Source organism: Chrysemys picta, chromosome 1 (genome assembly GCF_011386835.1).
Source record: "Chrysemys picta bellii isolate R12L10 chromosome 1, ASM1138683v2, whole genome shotgun sequence".
Classification (NCBI taxonomy): Eukaryota; Metazoa; Chordata; order Testudines; family Emydidae; genus Chrysemys; species Chrysemys picta.
In genome coordinates this window covers 300,843,274-300,866,357 of record NC_088791.1, presented here as the reverse complement: position 1 = coordinate 300,866,357, position 23,084 = coordinate 300,843,274, and the positions used below count along the sequence as shown (strand labels likewise).

Sequence of the window (23,084 nt, the reverse complement as noted above, 5' to 3'; positions counted from 1 at the left end):
ATGAGGTCATTACACCACTTGAAACAGAGACTTAAGTAGTGCACAGGCTCTGTGCTGGATCTCTGCACAGGGGTGATTTTCACCCTTAATTGGTAAACTTGGATGATTAACAAAGTCTCCCATGTCATCAGTGTGAATTAGGGATTTTGTGCTGAGTCTACCTCCTCTAAATTCAGGAAACAAGGAGGAGTCCAATGAAGATACAGGTGTCACAATTTGGGGCAACTGCATCTGTATTCCTCCTCCATGGTCCATCAAGGGCACCCAGTCTAGGCTCCCAGCTCCTTCGCCGTCACCTCTCTTGGGCAGAGACCTAGGCTCCTCTCCCCTCTGGATGTGTTACAAACGGAGTGAATTTGCCTAATCACACCACACACACACACACACACACACACACACTTCTTAGTTCCTGGTGACCTTCACTCATGGAATTTCATACAATCCCTGGCCCACAATCATACATAATCTTAATACAGTAAGATCTCCCAAAAATATTGCAAGAAATTTCCATGTCTGTCACAAAAGTAACCTATGTAAACCAATTAATAATTCAGGACCTGAAGCTGAGTAAGTGTGCAGCCTACAGTCTATAGTATAGTTATTCACACAGATTATCTTTATATAAAGATTATCCGAAGAATGAAACACATCATTGTCACTGAAACAGTGAGACTCTTCAACATTGAGAAGACACAAATTTTACCTTCAAAAGTTTGTCCTAGGGAACAAACTCAGTGCATCAAAGCATAACTCATGATGGAGGATTATGCGGGAATGTCACTGAAATCAATGCCACTGCACCTTATCATCCCTGAAAACATCAGCAGTACTTGGGGGTGCTGGAACAATGTGTATAGTGGGGGTGCTGAGAGCCATTGAACCAAACTGTAAACCCTGGATATGGTGGAAACCACTTCAAACCTGGGGGTGCAGCAGCACCCCCAGCACTCCTAGTTCCAGCACCTATGTGGCCCACGGTCAGGATGCAAGGTGGTGCAAAATAGGAGAAAGAAAAGCCAGCTAAATATTTTAAACCAGATGTTATAGGTGAGCTACCACAATGTGAGAAGTTGTGTGGGTGTCGAAAATGACACTAACTCTAATCTTAAGTGGTTTTTTAATAATAATTTAGCATTGAGGTTCAAATGTAGATTTTAGATGTAAAATTTTTGATTTAGTTTCCAAATTTCTGCCCCCAACTTCCCTACATATCATGATCTATTTTTCTATTGTTTTCGGTCTCATTTAGATTACAAGTTTCACTTTGCACTCCAGTGGCACTATATAAATGGCAATAGAATTAATACTCCCTTAAGATGAATATGGACATTTGCACTTCTCAGGTGTTGTTGTTTCAATCACTGTGTCGTGAGACGCAACCATATTTATAAGATAAAGGCAACCAAAAAGAGTAGAGACTTAATTAATTTTTAAACAAACGGTCAAATTTCGGAGAAATCTTGGGAAAGAAAGTAATTTTCATTGGTTTCAGAATTATTCCCCCAATATGTGAATTTTCATTATCCTTGCCAGTAAGGGCACCATGTTCTTTAAAAGATGATTGATATCTGAAAAGTTTAGTTTCCAAAGAATTGGAGGGGAGGGGAGGAGGAAATCAGTGTATTTTCAATCTGGCTGCTAACGAATTTGGCTATGAATATAATATCCTGTAAACTGGATGTACTAATAAGAAGGTGAATTAAGATCTGATACTTACCGTGTCTAATAAGCAGGAATGCATTTGCAGATGTCTCTGTTCTGACTTTGATCATTTAAAAAAGAAGTCACCCATACATTACAAAATGCTACTGTCTACCACAATGACTTTGTGTACATGTACACACATACACGTGTGTGTGTGTGTTTGGGGGTGGGGAGTTCTCTTTGTTCTACATCCATCACAAATTTGAGATGACAAGGCTGGGCTAAAATAGTGCAAACTGAACTCCAGCTATAATTTTGGTGCTGTGGTTTTGATATTTATATACTCGTTAAAACCTTGGCACCATTGTAATAGATCAGAAGCCAGGAAATATACTGCAGGCTAAAAAGAGGAGTCAATAAATGAATACAAATACAGTGTGCTTCAAAAGAAAAATGTCTCACTACTAGCCGATTGGCTACTTTGAAACCGGGTTCACATTTTTACCACTGGACAGTAGCGAACTAATCCTAAAGAAATATGTTGGATGAACTCAGTTCAGACTAATGGACAAGTGAGTGCCTTACAAAACCCTGTGCAATTTGGTAAGATTTCTGGAGCCTCTGACCATTTCTGCACAGAGGTTTGAGACTAACAATCTTATAATAGGTCAAAGTCATTGGCAGCACACTCCAGAGGAGACATCTCTGCAGTTTCTTCTCTTGTAAAATATAGGTCTGTGTCTATTTTCAGATAGTTTCCGCATCATTACAGGGTAGGCTATTCTTAAGGAAGTTTGCTCTTTGTTTTACATCTGAAAACAGAAGGCTCCTATAATCTGGAAATACACACGTGAAGTTTAAAATGCTACATGCCTACTTCCATACTGCCAGACAAAATAAGAAGTAGTGAAGATACAAAAGTGATATGATGGCTCATTTTAGTACCGTATGTAATTAGGATATTACTGGCATCATAAGGCATTTAAGCATAATAATGACACTTTAACTGATGACAGTCTAATTTGTTCTTTCATTACTACTGTATGGGTTTACAAGGAAAAATGCAAATGTTCTCAATCTGGTCTCAAGCCTTTACTAACAACCAGTTTTTAGGTAAAACCAGCATGAAGTAGCATGGCATTAGGCATTACAGCTGGAGCCAGCCTACATCATGATTACATGCAAAATTAAATTGGGAAAACTGTATTAGAAATAGGCCTCATTTTGAAATTTCAAATCCATTTTCTTTCCTCCAGACAGCAGAGTTTAATTGTCAGCTATTGGATATCCATGGTGTTGACAGCCAACCCAGAGTACAAGCTTGATACCATCACAGAAAGAACCAAAGCAGTTGTTTTAGTTGTACTTATTAAACATACAGTACGTAAAGTCTGGCTTTCGAAACCTCATCTGCATGTTCATTAAAAAAAAAAAAGGATTACTGAAATCCTCTCTATTATCTATTATCTATTGAGTAATGACAATGTTCCACAGTCTTGAGCAGTGACTCAGAAAGGTGGATTCAGACATAAATGTTATAAGGCAAGAGTCTGCAGACTGCTGTTGAAAACATATATACATTATAATCTGTGTGATGGGTTCTACACTCTGTACTAGCAAGAAAAGGCTTAATGAGATTGAGAGAGCTCAGTTTAGGCACCTGCACCCAATAATTGATGAATCCCAGCTGGGGAATGAGCTGGGGATTAGTATAAAGAGAAAAAGTTTGTAGCAAAAAATGGGGCTATTTGCATATAGACAATCTCTTGATGGACTGAATTCATGCAATTTTAAATGAAGGTAATAATGTAGTTAAACAACACGGTTCTAACAGAGTTTTGCTGGAATGCACATAGTTTAACAGCACATGGTCGAATTAAAGACAACTGTTTCTGAAATGGAAAACAACCCTGACATATACAAGAAATGTGGTTAGTGAGAACTTATGTTTAGACTTCCAGGATATGATGTACTCAGAATAACAGAGAAATAACTAGAGGGGGAAGGAGCTGTATATTTATAAAGGAAGGTCTTAGTTACATTGACATAGATGTAGAGAACTAAAATTTTGAGTATATTATAAAGATTCCTTTGCAGAATAACAGCACCTTTATATGAATCTGTAACATTTACAACTCATATAAATGCCTAGACAAATCTAGAATTGGAAAATTTAGTTAAGGGTGTCAAAAGCCAATATATTATTTGTGGTGATCTTAATAGCCATAATGAATTATGGGGAAGCAGGAAAACTGATTATAATGGCAAATGCCTGGAACAGTTCATTGACATGCACAATCTGGTATTGCTCAATACCGGTGCACCTGCTAGGTTTAATTTGGTGTATAGAACCTTATCATATCTAAATCTGGGAATTGAAACAAGCAATATAGCAAGCAAATGCAGCTGAGAAATCTATAAAGATGATGTAAGGGAAGTAATCACTTCCCTATGCTAATTACATACCAAGGCCAAGGTAATGTTGAAAACATTGATGGAATTCCTACCTGGAGCCTTAGAAAAGCAAACTGGGGACTCTTTAAGAGTAAATGTGCTGAGTATCTAAGTACCGGTTGTATAAGTGATCATCTAGAGGAATTTTACAATAATACAATAAAGGGAGTTGCTGCAGCAGCCAATGTAACTATACGTAAGACACTGAATTGCCATGAACTGAGAATTCCAGTTCCCTGGTGTAAAGAAGATTGCAAAGCAGCAATTAAGGAAAGAAGTAAGGCATACAAACAAGCAAAAAGCACAATGAATAGCGAGGACTTAATGAACTATAAAAGATGTAAAGCAATGGAACAAGGAATGATTAAAAAGAGAACTGGAGAAAGTATTGTGGGAAAATGAACAAAGATTCCCAGGTTTCAGAGACATACAAACAAGTTAAAAGAATGAATGGGATACAGAGTAAAAACAAATGTATACCTGGTTTTACAGTAAATGATAAAGTTGAAAGTGCTAACTTGGGAAAAGCGAACATTTTAGCAAAAGAGTTCCAAAAAGTTAGTAGTGACACAAATCAAGGTAAAGAGTTTTGTGAACAAAAAACAGTGTTTGCTGAAGAAAACTGAGCTCTTACATGGCTGGGTAGAATACAAAGATGGAGTTCTGAATGAAAATTTTAGCATACAGGAACTCAAAAAAGCTACAGACAAAAGTAAAAATATAGCCCCAGGTAAAGCCTGCATATGTAATGCAGTGTTAAGCACCAACTGGAAGGGAGTTTGAGTTTTACTGAAATTATATAGAATATATGAGGAAAGGAATACTACCTGCAGAATGGAAGCAAGCGATAGTTCTATCAATAGGAAAACCTGGTTAATTACACACGAGACCTGATACATATATACTTATTGCCCTCACAATGTATATGGGCGAAATTATGGAAAGAATGATAAATGAGAGATTAGTAACATACTTGCAAAAATGAAATTATAAACTGTGTATAAAGTGGTTTCAGGAAAGGAAGATGCACAATGATCAGATTATAAGACTAGAAACAGAAATACCAAAAAAAAAAAAAAAAAAAAAAAAAAAACAGTGCTTGATAGCTGTCTTTTTGGACACTGAAAAAAAAGAGTATGACATGCTATGGAGAGAAGGTTTGCTTTATAAACTAGTCACAACTGGCATAAGAGGAAGACTGTTCTGGTCGATAAGAGACTTCTTAAGTAATAGAACCATATAAGTCAGGGTGAGGGCAGTGTTGTAAAATATTTATAAACTTACTAATGGTATTTCACAGGGGAGAGTTATCAGCCCACCCCTGTTAAACATTCTGATTAATGATCTCCCAGAGAGTGTATGGGCAGGAATACATATTACTCTATTTGCAGACAATGGTGCTATACGGGCCAAACATAGAAGACTTACGATAGCTGCAGAGAGAACCAATGAGATGCCCAGGGGGATTTCAGAATGGGAAGCTACTTGGGGATTGAAGTTCTCACTTGATAAAACAGAGGGAATGATCTTCACAAAAAGGAAGATTGGGACCTATAGCTCTATAGAAAAAATACAGATAGTTGAGAATTTTACATTCTTAAGAGTTGTGTTCAATAACAAACTAACTTTGAAGGGTCATATAGATAATATCAAGACTCAGTGTAAAGATGGGATGAATCTGCTTTAAAGTATTGCTGGGAACAAATGGGGTGCAGATGAGAACACATTGTTGATGTTGCATAGGGCATTAATAAGACCAGTTATAGATCATGGATGCCAAGCCTCTAATTCAGCTTCTAAATCAACACTAAAAAAATCAGAGTTGATCCCCACCCAAGCTCTTTGAATCACATGAGGTGTGAGTATTATGACTCCACTGTGTGTGCTGCAGGTAGCAACTGGAGAAATGTCTACACATTTAAGGATGAAATTGTTAGATTTAAACTTTGGGGCTACAGTTAATTGAAATAGTAAATGTAAGAGCATTATGTGAATATAAGAGGACAGTTGGGAATTAAGTACACAAGAAGTAACTGGGTGCCACAAACTCATATAGACTAACAGGGTCAAAAGGTTGGTAAACGACTTGGGTGAAAAGGAAGACTGGAAGAAATTAAAATCTTTAGTTATGGGAAATCAAACTATCCAGGACCGGCTCCAGGGTTTTTGCCGCCCCAAGCGGCGGGGAAAAAATTGTTTTTTAAAAAGCCGCAATCGCAATTGCGATCGGCAGCACTCCGGCGGCAGCTCCACCACGCCACTTTCTTCTTTGGCGGGAATTCGACGGCAGGTGCTTCCCTCCGAAAGGGACCCGCCACCGAATTGCCGCCGAACAGCCCAACGTGCCGCCCCTTCCCCTTGGCCGCCCCAAGCACCTGCTTGCTGGGCTGGTGCCTGGAGCTGGTCCTGAAAGTATTGCTGGAGAGTTGTCTCTCCAGGTGTGGATTTGGAATTATACAATGAAACAAAGGGAAAAGCAGGACTGTCAAATATGACAACTAAGATTTATGAGTTTATACATGGCAAATGTATAAATGTATATACTGATGGCTCTAGAGAGATGACAACACAGGTAGAGTGGGAAGGCCTTTTGTATCCCTGAATTTGGAATAAAGAGATGTATGAAACTATTCAATTTTGTGGCCATTATGACAGCCAAATTCATGAGCATACAGTTGGAACTGACCTGGATAAGGGATGTATGCCCAACTGTGACTGCTACCCTATCTGACTCTTTATCGGGTATAATGGTGATTAGAAAGGAAGCCTCGGAAAGCAGGAATGTCTTAGTCATTGAAATATTGTTCTTAACTACGGAGATAATAAAATTAGATATAATATATATTAATACTGTGGATTCTGGAGCATGTTGGGATACTGCATTGAAATGGCAGATAAAGCAGGAGAAAATGCCTTAAACAATGAGAAGGTAGATATAAAGATCCAGGACTTCAGAAGTTTGGTTGAGAGAGAACTTAAGAAGGAATGGCAAGAACTATGGACCACAAAGAAAAAAGGATGAAATGTGTCCTAAACTTAAGGATAATGGTATACTTAATAGCTCTGATAGAAGTGAAGTGACAATATTTTGAATGCTAACAGGTCACTGTGACCTGAATGGTAATTTATATTTAGTAAACAAGCATAAAGATGGGTTGCACAACATATGCAAAGTCCAAGAAACAGTTGAGCATCTGCTGTGGCAATGCAAGGAGAATTACACAGGAAAAAAAATTCTTTATGAGGAACTCAGATCCCTCAAGGTGAAACAATATAGTCTGAAAGGACTGATGAGTGTACTGGGAAAGTGAGATAGCATCAGGGTTGGCTTTACACCGAATAGTGCCCCAGGCAAGGAGCGTCTTTGGCACCCCCTCTTCATTTGTTAAACTTCTGAATAACTTATTTTTTATTGCATTTGTGGCCCATTTCATGACTTGGATGCACAATTTGCATGCAAAAAGATTTATCCCTGTCATATAAGATAATAAACTTGCATGCTAGGAGCCGTAAATCTGTATTTATTCACGCCATATATAAGCAAATAAAAAAAATTCATTTCCTCTAAGCTTATAGAAACTTTCTAATGTAAAGAATAACTGAAATGTACTCACATCAAGAAATTGAACTGTGCACCAACATCAGATGGACCAGTACTAAATAGTGTTACAGCAGGTGACAGCCTGCGGCTGTTAACCCAAGCCCTTTAGTTCAAAAGATCGCTTTTCTTGCCTTTGCCCTCACGGACTGAAGCACAGCGTCAGAGAGATCCAAAGACTGGCCAATGGCATTTTCAAGCAATAAAATAGCAAGCGATGGCAGTCTTTCATTGGCCATTGTCAACTGAAGATATGTTTTAATGAGCCTGTGCTTTGAAATGCTGCGTTCACCACTCGTGATTGTGACTCGCAGCATGAGCAGAATCCTCAAAGCTATTCACACATTAGGAAAAGTGTCCCTCAGCTCTGCACCATGAATGAACTGGAGAACTTGTAGAGTGCTTCCCATGTTGCAAAATATGACAGATGTTGTCCAGTTTGACGTAGAGGTCTTTATCATTGACATCCGAATATTCCCCATGTGTCAGAGTCTGGTGAAGGTCCATACAATTTTTCAAGAGTACTTTCCTGTCCACCGGCAGCTTACTAAGGTCATAATGATACCGTACTACGTACTAAAGAACTCCTCACAAATGTCAAGGCATGGCTATACTGAGATCATGTAACTTCTTACTCTATACCTCTGCTCACTGCTACTCAAACTATTCTATCTTCCCTTAAGACCCACAGCGCTTGAAGAATACCATTGACATACAGTGAATAGTCTAATGGAACCTAAGCGGCACATAAATTGAAAAATATTTCTCACATCTACTTATTCTAGGCTATTTCTCTGCACACATAAGCTGCAGCACAGTGTTTCTGTGTGCATATCTTGTCAGTTTAACACATCTTAGTCTTTGAAAGTGGTTCATGTTACAGCATGACCAGTCCCCCATCCAGCCTCAGTAGAAAATAAATGACCCATGCTTATTGTCCAGCTGCCACAAGCTAAAAGCAAGCCTCCTGCAGCTGGTTTTTCATTTGTGCATAAGGCTTCTGCAGCCAGCATCTGTCAGTAATCTCTTACTCAATGACAGTCTGCCCATTTCCAGTTCAGTGACAGATTCTTTCTTCCTGAAAGGGAAAATCATCATCAGGATGGGGCCTCCTGCCTCCCACCTAGGCTGGGTTTCTCTGCAATCCCAGATGTGAAGGCTGACACTTGTTACTCCTTGCCCAGGCACAGGATTTTAACCCGCTTTCCACCTAGTATGGGATGGAGTCTGTTCAGCTCATCCCAAGGCCAAAACCACAAAGGGCCACTCTTGCACTGAGGAATACCTTATTCTGTGAAGAGTCCCATTGCAGAGTTAAGGACTGTACAACATGAGGTGGGAAAAAGACACCATAAAGGCAATTAAAACCTTTACTAGAATGGTAATTACAACAGTGATGGCACAGAGTAATAATAATGATATAGGGCTAGATCAAGCCACTTAGACACAGCTCAAGGTCAGGGCCAGTGCAGTGCCACACTGACCCAGGAGAATATGCAATAGCCTGATAGCCCAGGGGAGTGTGTCCATTACTATACTGCTTTAGAGAGTCCCCATGCACACCAGTCCTGCTCCGGGGATTGGAGTGTGGAGTACACACGGCCCAAAACCATTTGGAGCCTGATCCAAAGACCATTGAAGTCCATGGAAAGACTTGTATTAATTTCATAGATTTTAAGGCCAGAAGGGACCATTGTGATCATCTAGTTTGACATCCTGTGTAACACACACCATAGAACTTCCCCTAAATAATTCACAGAGCAGATCTTTTAGAAAAACAGCTAATCTTGATTTAAAAATGGTTAGTGATGGAGAATCCACCACAATCCTTGGGAGTAATTAACCATTGGAACAATTTACCAAGGTTAAAAATGTACGCCCGATTTCCAATCTGAATTTGTCTACCTTTAACTTCAGCCATTGGATTGTGTTATACCTTTTTCAGCTATACTGAAGAACCCATTCTTAAATATTTGTTCCCCATGTAGGTACTTCTGGATTTAAATATTTAGTTAGCTTATCGCTATAAAGCACATCTTCTAATCCTTTCATCATTCTTGTGGCTCTTCTCTGAACCCTCTCCAATTTATCAACATCCTTCTTGAATTATGGGAACCAAAACTGGACACAGTATTCTAGCAGTGGTCGCACCAGTGCCAAATACAGAGGTATAATAATCTCTCTACTCGTATTTGAGATTCCCCTGTTTATGCATCCCAAGATTGCATTAGCTCTTTTTGCGACAGCATCACACTGGCCCCCTTCTTAGCCAAGTATGTATGTAACTGGTCTGGACTTTAGTCTGCTTACACAGTATAAATGTGATCAAATCATGATCATTTGTACCTGCCTTGACTGCGTAGACTATCGGTCCTTCATCAGTTGAGACTGAGCCGATCACAACATATCTTCCAATCTTCTCTCGCTCTGGCCATCCTTCGCCATGCTTGTCCATATCACCTTGTTATGAAATCATCCCACCTCTTTGGAGGCCGACCGCGTGGCCACTTCTGTTCTCGTGGATACCACTCGGATATAGCTGTGGTCAATCTATTGTTGTTGAGTTGGGCCGCATGTCCTGCCCACCGCATTTTGCTGAGCCTGCTTTCAACAACGTCTCACACTCCAGACTGCTGCCTAATTATTTCGTTGGGGATGTGATCGCGGAGCAAAATGCCCAAAAATGTTCGTTCCATCACCCTCTGTGTGACAGACAGTTGCTGTTCTTCAATCTTTGTCAGCTGCCATATAACATTGCTGGAAGCACGGTCGAGTTGAAAAGATTTGCACGAGTTGTTTTGCTGATCTTTCCTTGGAGGGTGTCCTTGATGTCATTGAATGCGCACCATCCAGCTTTTTTTCTGCATGACAGTTCACCTTTCTGATCGTGGTGTATGTTGACTTCCTGGCCCAATTAAAAGTATTTATCAACCTCTTGGATCTGCTCTCCTACAAGAGTTATTTGGGTTCTTGGCAGAGCATTTGATCTCATGTATTTCGTTTTCGACTGATTCATTTTTAATCAGACTTGACTACTTTTTGCGTTCAGTTCTTTAAGCATTCTCTCAAGCTGGGATGTATTTTCAGCTATCAGCACTATATCATCTGCGAACCTGAGATGGTTTAGCCACTCGCCGTTGATATTAATCCCACCTTTCAAGTCTGCTTGTCGAAAAACCAATTCAAGACAGGCTGTGAATAATTTTGGTGAAACTGTATCTCCTTGTTTCACACCTTTCTTGATGGGGATTCGGAGGGGAGGGGAGTATAAAACAGCGATATGTCCGTGCTGCAGCCAGAGTTCACTTCCTTTAGTAATGTGATATATTTCGCACTGATGCCCTGTTCTGAAAGAGCTTCAAGAATGACATTAGTCTCTACGCTGTCGAACGCCTTCTCATAGTCCACGAAGGCAATGCACAAAGGGAACTTATATTCCCTTGAGCCCTCTAGTAGTTGGTTTAGAGTGAAGAGGTGGTCTATCGTGCTATAATTCCTTCGAAAGCCGGCCTGCTCTCTAGGTTGCTGTTCATCCAGGTTTCACGATAGTCAATGTTATTATTTTAGTGAACAATTTATAAATATGCGAAAGCAGGCAGATGTTTAGATTTTCTCGATCGCCTTTCTTATGCGACAGAATGGTATTGGACTCTTTCCAACTGGACGGTATCTTCTGGATTTCCAGGTAGTGGCTGAACCTTTGGGCGAGAGCTTTCCAAAGTTCCTTACCTCCCACCTTAAGCACTTCTGTCCTTACCTGGAGCCTTCCCCTCTTTCATTTGATGGACCGCATGGCAGACTTCGCTAATGAGAACCGGGAGTATGTGTTCATCGGTTTGTTGAAGTGATGGCATTGGGATGTCTATATGAGATGCAAACAGCCGGGTATAGAAATCCCTGCAAATTGCCTTCATCTCTGTTTGATCAGTTACTGATTCTCCATCCCCGTTCTTCAAAGCCGATAATGATGACCTGTACAACGCCAGTTTCCGTTTGCATTTTTTGAGACTTTTATGATCTTCAGCCGCCTTTAGGAGCTTTTTGGTTTGAAATTTCTCAAAGTCTTCCTTCAACTTCATTCATATGAGCTTGAAGAGAAGGGAGTACTCAAGCCTCTCACTACCATTCCTTTTCATTTTCCTCCTCTTCTCCAATAAAGTCTTTGTATTCTCCGAGAGTCTTCCGCTAGCTCTTCTAGATCTTTTACGTTCAGCTCTTTCACACACTGTTTCAATCTCTTACTGAAGTTCTCATAATAATTGTTGCAGTCGTCCAGGAGGCTCCAATCTTCCCTAGAAAGGTTTTCCTTCAGGATTGCCTTGTTGAAAGCTACTGATTGGTGCCTTCTGTTCGCCATACACAGCGCCTTTTTCTCCACCTTCACAGTGAACATGAGTCTAGCTCTCAGTAGGTGATGATCACTACCGATATTGAATGATGGCACTACTGAAATATCCTGCACGATGTTCTATGATCAGTTCCTTTTATCTGTTAGGACAAGATCTAATAAAGAATTCCCCCATGTTGGCAACAACACTTTTTAAGTTAGGAAATTGTCATCTATAATGTTTAGAAATTCCAAGGAAGTTTTAGTACTGGCAGCGCGAGGCCTCCAGCATACGTCATTCAAACTGAAGGCCCCCCCCCAGGATCACGCAGCTTTTTTTCCCTACACACTGCATAAGGAGGAGGTCATCCTGTTCCCTAGTGTGGTTTGGTGGTCAGACACCAACTAATACCCAAATGTGTGCTTTATCTGTTAGGACATTGATCCATAAGTATTCAAGATCATTTTCTTCTGACTGATCAATGACTCGGAAACAGATAATGCCATTTTTGACAAAGAGTGCCACTCACTCTCCCCTTTTGCCCACTTGATCCTTCCTAAATAGGTTATAACCCTTGATTTTAACATTCCAGTTAGGTGAATTATCCCACCAGGTTTCATTAATACCAACTAGGTCAAATTTATGCTCCTCAATGAGCAATTCCAATTCCTCTTGTTTGTTATTCAGGCTACTAGCATTAGTGTATAGGCAATTCAATAATTTCGTCTCCATGTCCTTTGGTTCCTTGGTTAATTTTGTTGTCAATATCTCAATTTTGTGCTGAGTGCTCATATCTTCCCTCTTTTTACCTTCCCCTTTTGCTATTAGTTTAACCTCCTCCTGTCTACTCTAGCCAGCCTGTCCCCAAGGATATTGGTTCCCGCTCTACTGAGCTAGAGGCCATTCAACCTATATAACCGTCTCTCCCCAGAGAAGTGGACCAATGTTCCACAAAATCAAAACCTGCTTGGACATTTTTCTTTTTCAGTATGCTTCTGAGTTCCCTGAAGTCATCTGTCTGTGAGATATTCCACAATGCAGTGTCATTAGTGCTGATATGAACCATCACCAATGGATCCTTGCCCATAGACCTCAGCAGCCTGTGCAATCTTAAGAGTGAAGTCTCATGTCTTGGCTCTCGAAAGGCAGCACACTGTCCTGTTGTCTGTCTGTCTCTTGTAGAATATTCTTTCAATTCTTCTGAGTAATGAATCTCCAACAAAGATCATGTGTCTTCCTTGGATGTCTGAAGAACTCTTTGTGGGCAAGCCTGATTGTCTTACAGATTGGGCCAAGCTGCCATCCACATGTCTCCCATACATCTCTCGATTCCCTTGAATCTGTGGGATCTTCAGAGTTATCTTCCAAAGTTTCCACATTAAGGGCCTGGTATCGATTTGAAACGGCTAGCTGTGTGGGATTCCTCCTGCTTCTCTTCTCTCTGGTGGCCACAGTTTGCCTATCCTCATCTGTCTCCAACCATGCAGAACGCTGCTGTGACTTCTTGCCTCTGGTGGTTATGAACTGCCAGGCCTCCTCTCTGACTTCCCCTCTCACCAATTCCTTTGCGGCCAGCTCCATTCTTCCTTGAGCTTCAGTTGACTTTGGATCACACCCACAGTGTGCTGTGTATGCCCATGGGAGTAGGGGTAGGGGAAATGCAAGGACTGCAATTGTGAGGGCTGCGCAAGGGGGGTAGGCTCCATACGTCTTCCAGCACTACTGTGCTGTTAGTCGGAACCAGACAGAATCTGCCCTATTGTAGTTAATCAGGAATATCTTTTGATTGAAAGGTTAAAAACAAATGTAATATATTAAAAAGACTTCTTTGCAAGTACTGGTTTGCAAGGAAAGCCTGATCTGTCCATCTTTGTACATATTTAAAAATAAGGCGATTTTTATACTTATATATATGATATGCATACTCAGTGGGTTGATCATGACAATGGGAATCAAAAATTCCTGAGTTCCAAACACAATTCTGCCACTCACTCCCTCTTCAAGTTTGGCTGAACCAGCAAACAGCTTTGCCTCAACCTCCCCATCTGTGAAATTATGATAACACTTATCTACACAGAGTGATTGTGAGGATCAGTGTCTGTACAAAGCTTTTAAGAGATTGAGTCCTATGTAAGTACTAAGAGTTGTTGTTATTACAGATAAAAAAAGCAGTGATTCGTTAGAGTCCAAATAAATATTTATCAGGTAGGAAATATGTATTAAAATATTAATTCCAAAGAGGCCTTAGAACTCCCTTTCATTGTTTCAGTATTTTGGTTCAGTAAAGAAGATTGTTCTTTCTCTCTCTCTGGGAACAGCAATTTTAATGATAGAGCATTTTACTTCCCAGTGGGAAAGTGAGTTTCATGAGGCAGATTAAGACTGAACAAATTCAGGTCACATTGGAGACTACTGAACGATCAGACAGGTTCTTCACTGTTTCAAGGTAAATTCTGTGTTTGTTGCTGTCTTAATGACTTCAGCTAATTTAATGGTTAGTTTAACCAGCTGTTAAATTAATCAGAATGTTTTTTGTTTAAATGAAAATCTAGCCTCATCTTTGGAAATCTTCATTGGCTCAAAGTAGTACCGCTGATTTCAGTGACGTTACTCAAACAGTGTATGTAGGTGTGGCAGAATCTGGCCCATTCAGTATAAATGGGAATATGGAGTGTCTAGTCTTTGAAAGTCAGTGGGACTTAAACTCCTAAATCACTTAGGCTCAGATCCTCAAACATATTTAGGTGCCTAAACCCCACTGAAATCAATGGGAGTCAAGTGTATACAAATATCTTTTAGGATCTGGGGTTTAGGCACTGCTGAAAATGGTGCCTTTTATGGATTGTGACTTAGATCCCAGTATGAGATCAGTAATCCTCAGTGGGCTAAAAACTATACAGATCAAAGTCAAATCTGCTAAATATTAGAAACCAAACAAATCTGAGCAAGGGGAGAAAAAGCTGCATACGGTGGGCCAAGTTCACGCCAGAGTAAGTGGATGAATTCCATCTAAGTCAATGGAGTTGTGCCTGCATGCCCTTTAGAGATTTAAGAGTGGCATACAAGGGGGACCAGACTCTGATCTCAGTTTCCCCAGTGTGAGCCTGGAATATTTACTTTGAAATCACTGGAGTTAAATAGATGTAAGAACAGAATTTGCACTGAGAGGAATAGGGACTCCAGCAACTGAATTCAGTCCTCATAGCAACAAAGAGGTATTAAATAAAGCAATGTTGTAAGAAATACCTTTATTGTGTAAAAAATCCTTTTTTACTGAAAGCTGGAAGCATACTTGAATTTTAAATTGTAATACGGTCAGTAAGCATTTCAGTCTGGCAGCAGTTGAAAAGGCTGGAGAAGGTTTCCATGATAAAAATGCATGCAATACCACAGCCTGAAATGATTGGGTATGAAGTTGGAAGAGGAATGTTAAAAGTAGCAGGTACCTCTAGAATTTATTTCACCTGTTCTTTTTCATAATGCCATGGACCGCCTGCCACATAAGCAAGAAGCTACATCACCTGATGCCTATTATCACAACAATTCCATTGAACTGTAGAGACAAAAAGTCTATTTTATGTCATTGCCAGATGTCAACCAAGCTCATTATACAAATGCAGAAGGAGCTCCACACAACAGAGCAACCTGAAGAGACTTATTTCTGTGACTTCTGCCTAGAGACATCTATAAAGTCATAATTAAATCAGAAGATGGAAGAGGCATTGAACAATTGCTGTTGAAAGTTCAGGAGTATAATGTAACTGTCTTACAGCATAAATAAAAGAGTACCAATATGTTTTCACACAAATACTTTAAATAAAAAGTAAGTCTAGAAACTTAAAATAATCAACAATGCTTTATAAAAGACAAAATATGTACAGCAAACTTACAAAAGGGAAGATATGAATAACTTTCAAAAATACAGAAACATTCTAACTAGCCATTTGCACATACAAATCCTCTATTGCACACTCTGATAACTGCATGTGTAAATTAGGCTTGTAAGCACACATGTATATTTGTGGAAACAGCCCTGCAGTATCAATTTGTGTCATTTGGTAGCACATTATGCATCCAATTCTAATCAACGCCACTTTTGTTCTCCCCCTATTCTGAGACATGCCAGGGATCAGTTCAGATCTCAGCACAAGCTATAGCTGCTCCAACTTGTGTCTCGCTACCAAAGGCCACAAAAAGATGCTCGGGCAGCCAGGAGTATCTGCAATGCTCAGACCAGATCTTTCCCCCCTGGAAAATGCCTGGGGTAGTGTAGAGATCTCACATATATTAAGTACCACCCAGGCATTCCCTGTACACTGGAGAAAGTCCATGATGACAAGATATGCCAACTTTAGGGCCTCCTCGCACTGATGAAGTGACAGGGCCATTGTGCAAGAGATAAACAGGTTCTTTTCCGGGGGTCGTTGGTCCTTTTTAAATGAAGCAGGTCCAGATCTCTTGTGCTAGAACAGGTGCTCCCCGTTTGGCCAATTAAGAGTGGGGCTGCATCTGGGCCTATAATGGATCAGGGCAACTCAGAGAGGGAGGAGGCACCTGAAGGAAGCTGTAGGAGGTCCCTGGGGGAAGGCAGAAAAATAGCAGAGGTATGTGTTGGCCACCCTTCCTGAGCTAGGGCTGGAGAGGACTATAGGCAGAAGAGCAATAGAGGGGTTGCTTGCTGACGTCCAAGCCACAGAGGGCTGAAGCCAGGGAAGCGGTGGAAGGGCTTACCTGGTGATATCTCTATATCGGAGAGCGAGAGGCTGAGGGCCAGGAGAAGAGTGGAAGACCTACCTGTTGGCCTGTCTGAGCTGAGAGGACAATGGGACAGGGCCAGTGATGGATGCTCCCCTGGTGAAAATGAATTCCCAGCAGAGAGGCTGAGGAGGGGTTCCCCACCAGCAAGAGTGAGGTTGCACTCTGGCTGGAAGGGCTGGGGTGGCTGTCCTGGCAGAAGAGCAGGAGAGGACCAAAGACAAGCCCAGATGTGGTGGAAGATGCTAAAGCGTGGTATGTGATACACTGATGGGCTAAATGTTGTGGGATTCTAAGGTCTAAATGCACTGGGAGTAATATGTCTTTGGACCTTATTTGCACTTTGCCTATCATGGAGTCCTTAGGGCTCAAGAGGAGAAGTGGAACAGTAACCCCAGTGTTAGGGCCTGGGGGTGCGCAGGAGACTGCAAGGGGGGTGTTTGGGGACAGGAACCAGGTCATTCACGGTTCTGTATTTCAATGAGCACACACAGCCTCTATTGCAGTTAGCTGCATTTATCACTCATTTCTTGAACCTCTAATGCAACCATAAAAGGAAAAAAACCTCAACTTCTTGGAAGTCTGGAGTTCACAATGAAGAAAGAAAGGTTTCAGGATGGGGCGGAGGGGGGGCTTTCTTTTAGCTGGGATGCCAACCTGAAAATCATCTACTATTCATGCACAATCACAACTTTTTAAAACATGTCATTCTGTCTTAACATTGTATATTATGGATTGCTGCAAAGCATTATATGTTAAATGACATGTAATCCATGGAGCTATTAGTTTCTGGGATCAAAGATACATTTTTAAAGTGTGGTTGAATATGAGTTTACACCACACATAATGGCTCCTTTGAAAAGGGTAAATAATCCACATTACATTAATCTTTTGAACGCGTATTTACCCAACAGATTAATGCATAATGGCTTTGAAGGTTATTACAGTCCATGAGATCTATGGGCTAAAATCTTCTCTCCAATCTGCATGTTAGATCTAGTCTATGCTCTTCATAAATTGTTCTCAGCATGTGGGGAGAGTAGATCCAGATACCAGAGATTAGTCTGACATTGATTGCAGGCAAGATAATGGAGCGGCTGATATGGGACTTGATTAACAAAGAACTAAAAAAGGGTAATGTAATTAATGCAAATCAACATGGTTTTACGGAAAATAGATCCTGTCTAACTAATTTAATGTCTTTTTTTGATTAAATTACAAGTTTGGTTGATAAAGATAATAGTATTGATGTAATATACTTGGACTTCTATAAGGCATTTGACTTGTTACCACATGACATTTTAATTAAAAAATTAGAATATAAAATTAACATGGCACACATTAAATGGATTAAAAACTGGCTAACTGATAGGTCTCAAAAAGTAAATGTAAGTGGGGAATTGCCATTGAACAGGTATGTTCCCAGTAGGCTCCTACAGGAATCAGTGCTTGGCCCTACACTATCTAACACCTTTACCAATGACCTGGAAGAAAACATAAAATCAACACTGATAAAGTTTACAGCTGACACAAAAATTGGAGGAGTACAAAAAATGAAGAGACTAGGTCACTGTTTCAGTCTGATCGAGATCACTTGGTAAATGGGTTGCAAACAAGCAATATTCATTTTAATATGGCTAAAGGTAAATGTATACATCTGGGAACAAAGAATGTAGGCCACAATTACTGGATGGGAACTGTATCTAAGGGCTTGTCTACACTGGCACTTTCCAGCGCTGCAACTTTCTCGCTCAGGGGTGTCCCAGCACTGGTAGCTGTGCCCTCATGGAGGTGGTTTTTTTAGAGCGCTGGGAGAGCTCTCTCCCAGTGCTCTGCCACGACTACACAAACTACGTTAAAGCACTGCCACGGCAGCTCTTTAACGTTGCCAGTGTAGATTAGCCCTAAGAAGCAACACAAGCGTGTTGTGAAGATAAATACACTAACGACTGTGAGGTGCTCAGATACTACAGTAATGATGGCTATATGAATACCAAAACAGATAGTTGGTACTTAATTGGTCTGTAATCTATCAGTTTCTTCCTTTTTACCTTGCTATCATTGGCTGACTAGCATAATTTGCTGACATCAAATCATGAAAGTGGAGGTTACAGAAAAAATGTGTGTGTCTTAAAAAAATTAACCACATGCAGTTTTAAGTTCTTCCAAACCCTATATTTTTGACCATCATGCTTTGTTTTTGTTATCCATCTGAAAGATCAGCGTTCTCAGTAACATAAGTTTGACAAACTGTGGGTCACACTAAAGATTTCATCTGCCCTCTCAGATTTACTTTCAGGTATTTGGGGATAAATTGCAAGGAAAATTCCGACTGGAATTAGTGAATTTGCATTTAAACCTGTTGAGACTGCAGACATATGTCTGCTTTCCTTTCTGGTTTATGTACTGTTCAAGGTTACTGGAAACTAGACAGCTTGTCCCTTTAGCTTACTGCAATCCAATTTCACTTTGAAAGTGAAATTGTATTTGAGATCTCAAAGCAAACACCTGTCCCACCTATTCATGGCAGTGGCGCTGGAACATTTTTAATGGTGGGGGTGCTGAAAGCCAACCCCCTTATCCCTGTCCACCGCCCCTCTCCCCAGAGCTGAGGCCGGGAGCAAAGCCCAGGGCATGGGGCAGCAGCAGATTCCCGGGCGCATGGGGCCAGCTGCTGGGACCCTGGGTACAGGGCTGGGAGCCCGGGGGCGCTGCAGCACCCCCCGCACCGCTAGTTTCCGCACCTATGGTTCATGGAACAGAAGAGCTTTCAATTCTTTATCCTCTGTTCTTTTTCAATTCTGTATCCTCTGTATAAATTAAAAATAATCTGTAATCTCTGTTTGCAGTATTGTTGTAGCCATGTTGGTCCCAGGATATTAGCGAGACAAGGTGAGTGAAATATATTATTTTATTGGACCAACTTTTGTTGGTGAAAGAGACAAGCTTTCAAGCTTAACACAGTTCTTCTTCAGGTCTGGGAAAGGTACTCAGAGTTCCACAGCTAAACACAAGGTGGAACAGCTTGTTTAGCATAAGGAGTTAGCACATGTTGCAAAAGACAATTCAAGGTGAAAAGGGCAATTAACACCTCTGCAGTCATAGGACAAAGGAGGGTTAATGGGTTACAGATTGTTATCATGAGCCATAAATCCAGTGTCCATAAATCCAGAGACTGTGTGATAGTAATGACTGCTTTAATAAAGATTCTTCTGTGAAGAAGGCAAGAAGCACAATTTGGAAGTGTGTAAATCAGGGATTAATTCAAATGAGAAGATTTGCAGACAGAGTAAAATCCTGGTCTCAGTGGTGTCAATGGGTTTCAATGGACCAGGATTTAGCTCACATTGGACCAAATTCAGAGGTGACGTAAACAGTGGCGAAAGATACACATCTGTCAAAGAAGTCTCAACCGGTGTAATCTTCACATCAAGCAGCTAGAAAAAGGTACAAGTTAAAGTGAAGCTGGAGAAGAGGGGCTAATATAACCCAATCTTTGCACTCTCCTATCCATTGCTTTTCCTGGTTGCTCTGTAGAAATCTTGATTTTAAAATTCCAGAAACAAGCACAGAATTCCATGTTCAGACTGATTTGGAGGAAGTAGTTGCCAAGCCAAGAAAAAAAAAATCTGAGCCAAGTTTCTAAATTCTTTGCAGCCCTTTGATATTCAAATGATCTGCCACCATCCTTGCAGATTGGGAATGGAGGAGTTTGCATTCAGGTGCCCTCATTTAGAATTGCTTAGTTACTAGGAGGTGTCCTTCATTTTGAAAAGGTCCACAAAGACACTCAGATCCAAAAAATAAACTAAAATAAAAATAATCACAAAGTACATTACCACCTGAAAACTACAGCTGTAACTTACATGTCCACTGGGGACAATTATGACCTATTTACAGACATACACTATTGTGTCTTCCCTTGGAGACCAGGAGGAGTGATTTAACAATGCTGCATTTTATTCCTGCTTTAGGGTTTCATTTTACAAGAACAAATAAAAGCACAATTTCTTAAAAAGCTCATCCCACTTTATTCTATTTTATATGACTGCACAGTAGATTTGCCCTGAATTGTATTCAAACAGCCTCTCAATCACTCTGAATTTACAATCTTTTGAAATGTGTAAAGATTACCATTGGGTTTTTTTAATTTATTTTTTACAGAAATTTGTTCAAGTATCTTATCTTTATTACAAAGAGAGACTGCAAAGTCTTTAATATAGTCTAAAATCACAACCAAGTGTAAATTTTGACTATCCTTGTGAGGGCAATTGAAGTGAAAGCATTTGCATGCTAAGCTTCATTGACTAAGAATATCCTGAGTTCGTATATTTGAAAGAGGCTGCTTATCTGAACTGTTTCAAGAGATTATTTTACATGTTTAAAATGTTAATATTTTATAAGTGAGAAGGTTTCCAAGCAACTTATTAAGTGAATGGAGTATTGCACCCATTTAGGCCAGATTCTAAATTGGTGTAAATCTGCTACTTTGATTAACACCAGCCGGGAGTTTGATCCACAGAGCAGTTAGTTTGATAGACTCCTCTTTCAAAGCCAAATTACATTCTGTATTTCAGTGGGCTCTTTCTAAATGGGTTATATGTTCACCTTTATCAGCATGATATAATAAGGCTACACACCTTTTGAGTTCTGATTCATTTCACCTTGACACCTATAGGAATGTCAAGTATTAACTTGAACTTAGATTCCAAAATATTAATAACCATCTGTATATGGATGTGTGTATGTGCACACGTGTCACACACACAGCCTGTCACAATCCATAACCTAACTGTTCTTTTCGTCCTTCTAGCTGAAAAACAATAAGGACCGAGACAGTCAGTCTTCATCACCATTGACTTACAGAACTGATCATCTTGGAACAATACAAAGACTTACAGAATTGATCATCTTGGAACAATACAAAGCCTTCTACTAAACTTGTAATAGAATTATAAGGTATATGCAGCATAAATATCTGCATTTGCAAATATCCCTTATATAAAGGATTAGCTGTCTATGATAAAGCTGCCTGTGATGGGGTGTATAGATCCTACAAGGGAACAGATACTAAAGGGTTAAAAGGGGAAGTCATCACCTCCCTAGCTGTAGCCTAGAGGCAGGCTAAGGACAGCAAGGATAAAAGGCTGCAGCCCAGCCAGACCAGGGTGGCTGCTGGAGAGACAGAAAGCCACAGTGAGGAAGTGCCCTAAGGTAAGAGTGGAGGAAGCTGCCTGGAGAAACCACTTGTCCACAAGAAGGGACTGGAGAAGATTACCAGGCAGGAGGTACTTACAAGGCCCTGAGGCCTGGTCTACACTGGGGGGGGGGAGGGGTGTCGATCTAAGTTACGCAACTTCAGCTACATGAATAGCGTAGCTGAAGTCGATGTACTTAGATCGACTTACCGCGGTGTCTTCACTATGGTGAGTCGACTGCTGCCACTCCCCTGTCAACTCTGCCTGCGCCTCTCGCCCAGCTGGAGTACAGGAGTCAACGGGAGAGCGCTCGGAGATCGATTTATCGTGTCTAGACTAGATGTGATAAATCGATCCCTGCTGGCTCGATCGCTGCCCGCCCATCCACCCGGTAGTGAAGACATACCCTGAGATAGGCAGCAGCCCAGGGACACAGCAGATTTAAACAAACTCCCTCATTGCTCCACCCAGGGTCCCTGAGCAGGGAACCAGGCCTTAGGTTCCCTGAAAATTTGACCCTTAGGCCCTTTATTTTCAAAATGACTAGTGATTTTTGGACACCTTCATTATTGGGTGTCCAATGTGAGAGACTCTAAAGTGGCCGGATTTTCAGAAGTATTAAACAACTACCCACTGAAAATGGGGACCCTTTATATTGTCTCCAGGAAGTTATTCCCAAATCACGGATCACTTTGGCTAATGTAAGACCAGGAGCCTAACATTAAGCATACATTTTTGAAAACTTGGACCTATGTCTTGCTAAAGAAGCTCATATTCAGTTGCCATCCAGGGATCACTTACAGCTTCAGAAAAGTTTGACCCACAATAATAAAGAAATATGTTGGCTCAGTATTCTACAGCTACTCACTAATTCCACTTGAAAGAAAAAATGCCATTATCCCTAAGGAAATAGAATTTGCAGACTCCATATAGTACTTTACTCTGCAATTATGACAGTGTTCAAAATCAATGATATCAACCTTTAGGCCCTTTATTTATCTACGCTCCTTGAAACAAGGGACCAGACGCTCAGCTACTGAAAAAAGCAGAAGCTTCTTTATATTTTATTTTACCATCACAAGCAAAAAACACTTTGGAAGCTGAAAC

The 23,084-nt window shown here is 40.6% G+C and overlaps 1 protein-coding gene across 2 annotated transcripts in view; it reads right to left on the bottom strand.

Moving 5' to 3' along the window:
• Window positions 1–23,084, bottom strand: part of LHFPL6 (LHFPL tetraspan subfamily member 6) — a 199,169-nt gene that overhangs the window by 159,682 nt on the left and 16,403 nt on the right. The window lies entirely within an intron of this gene.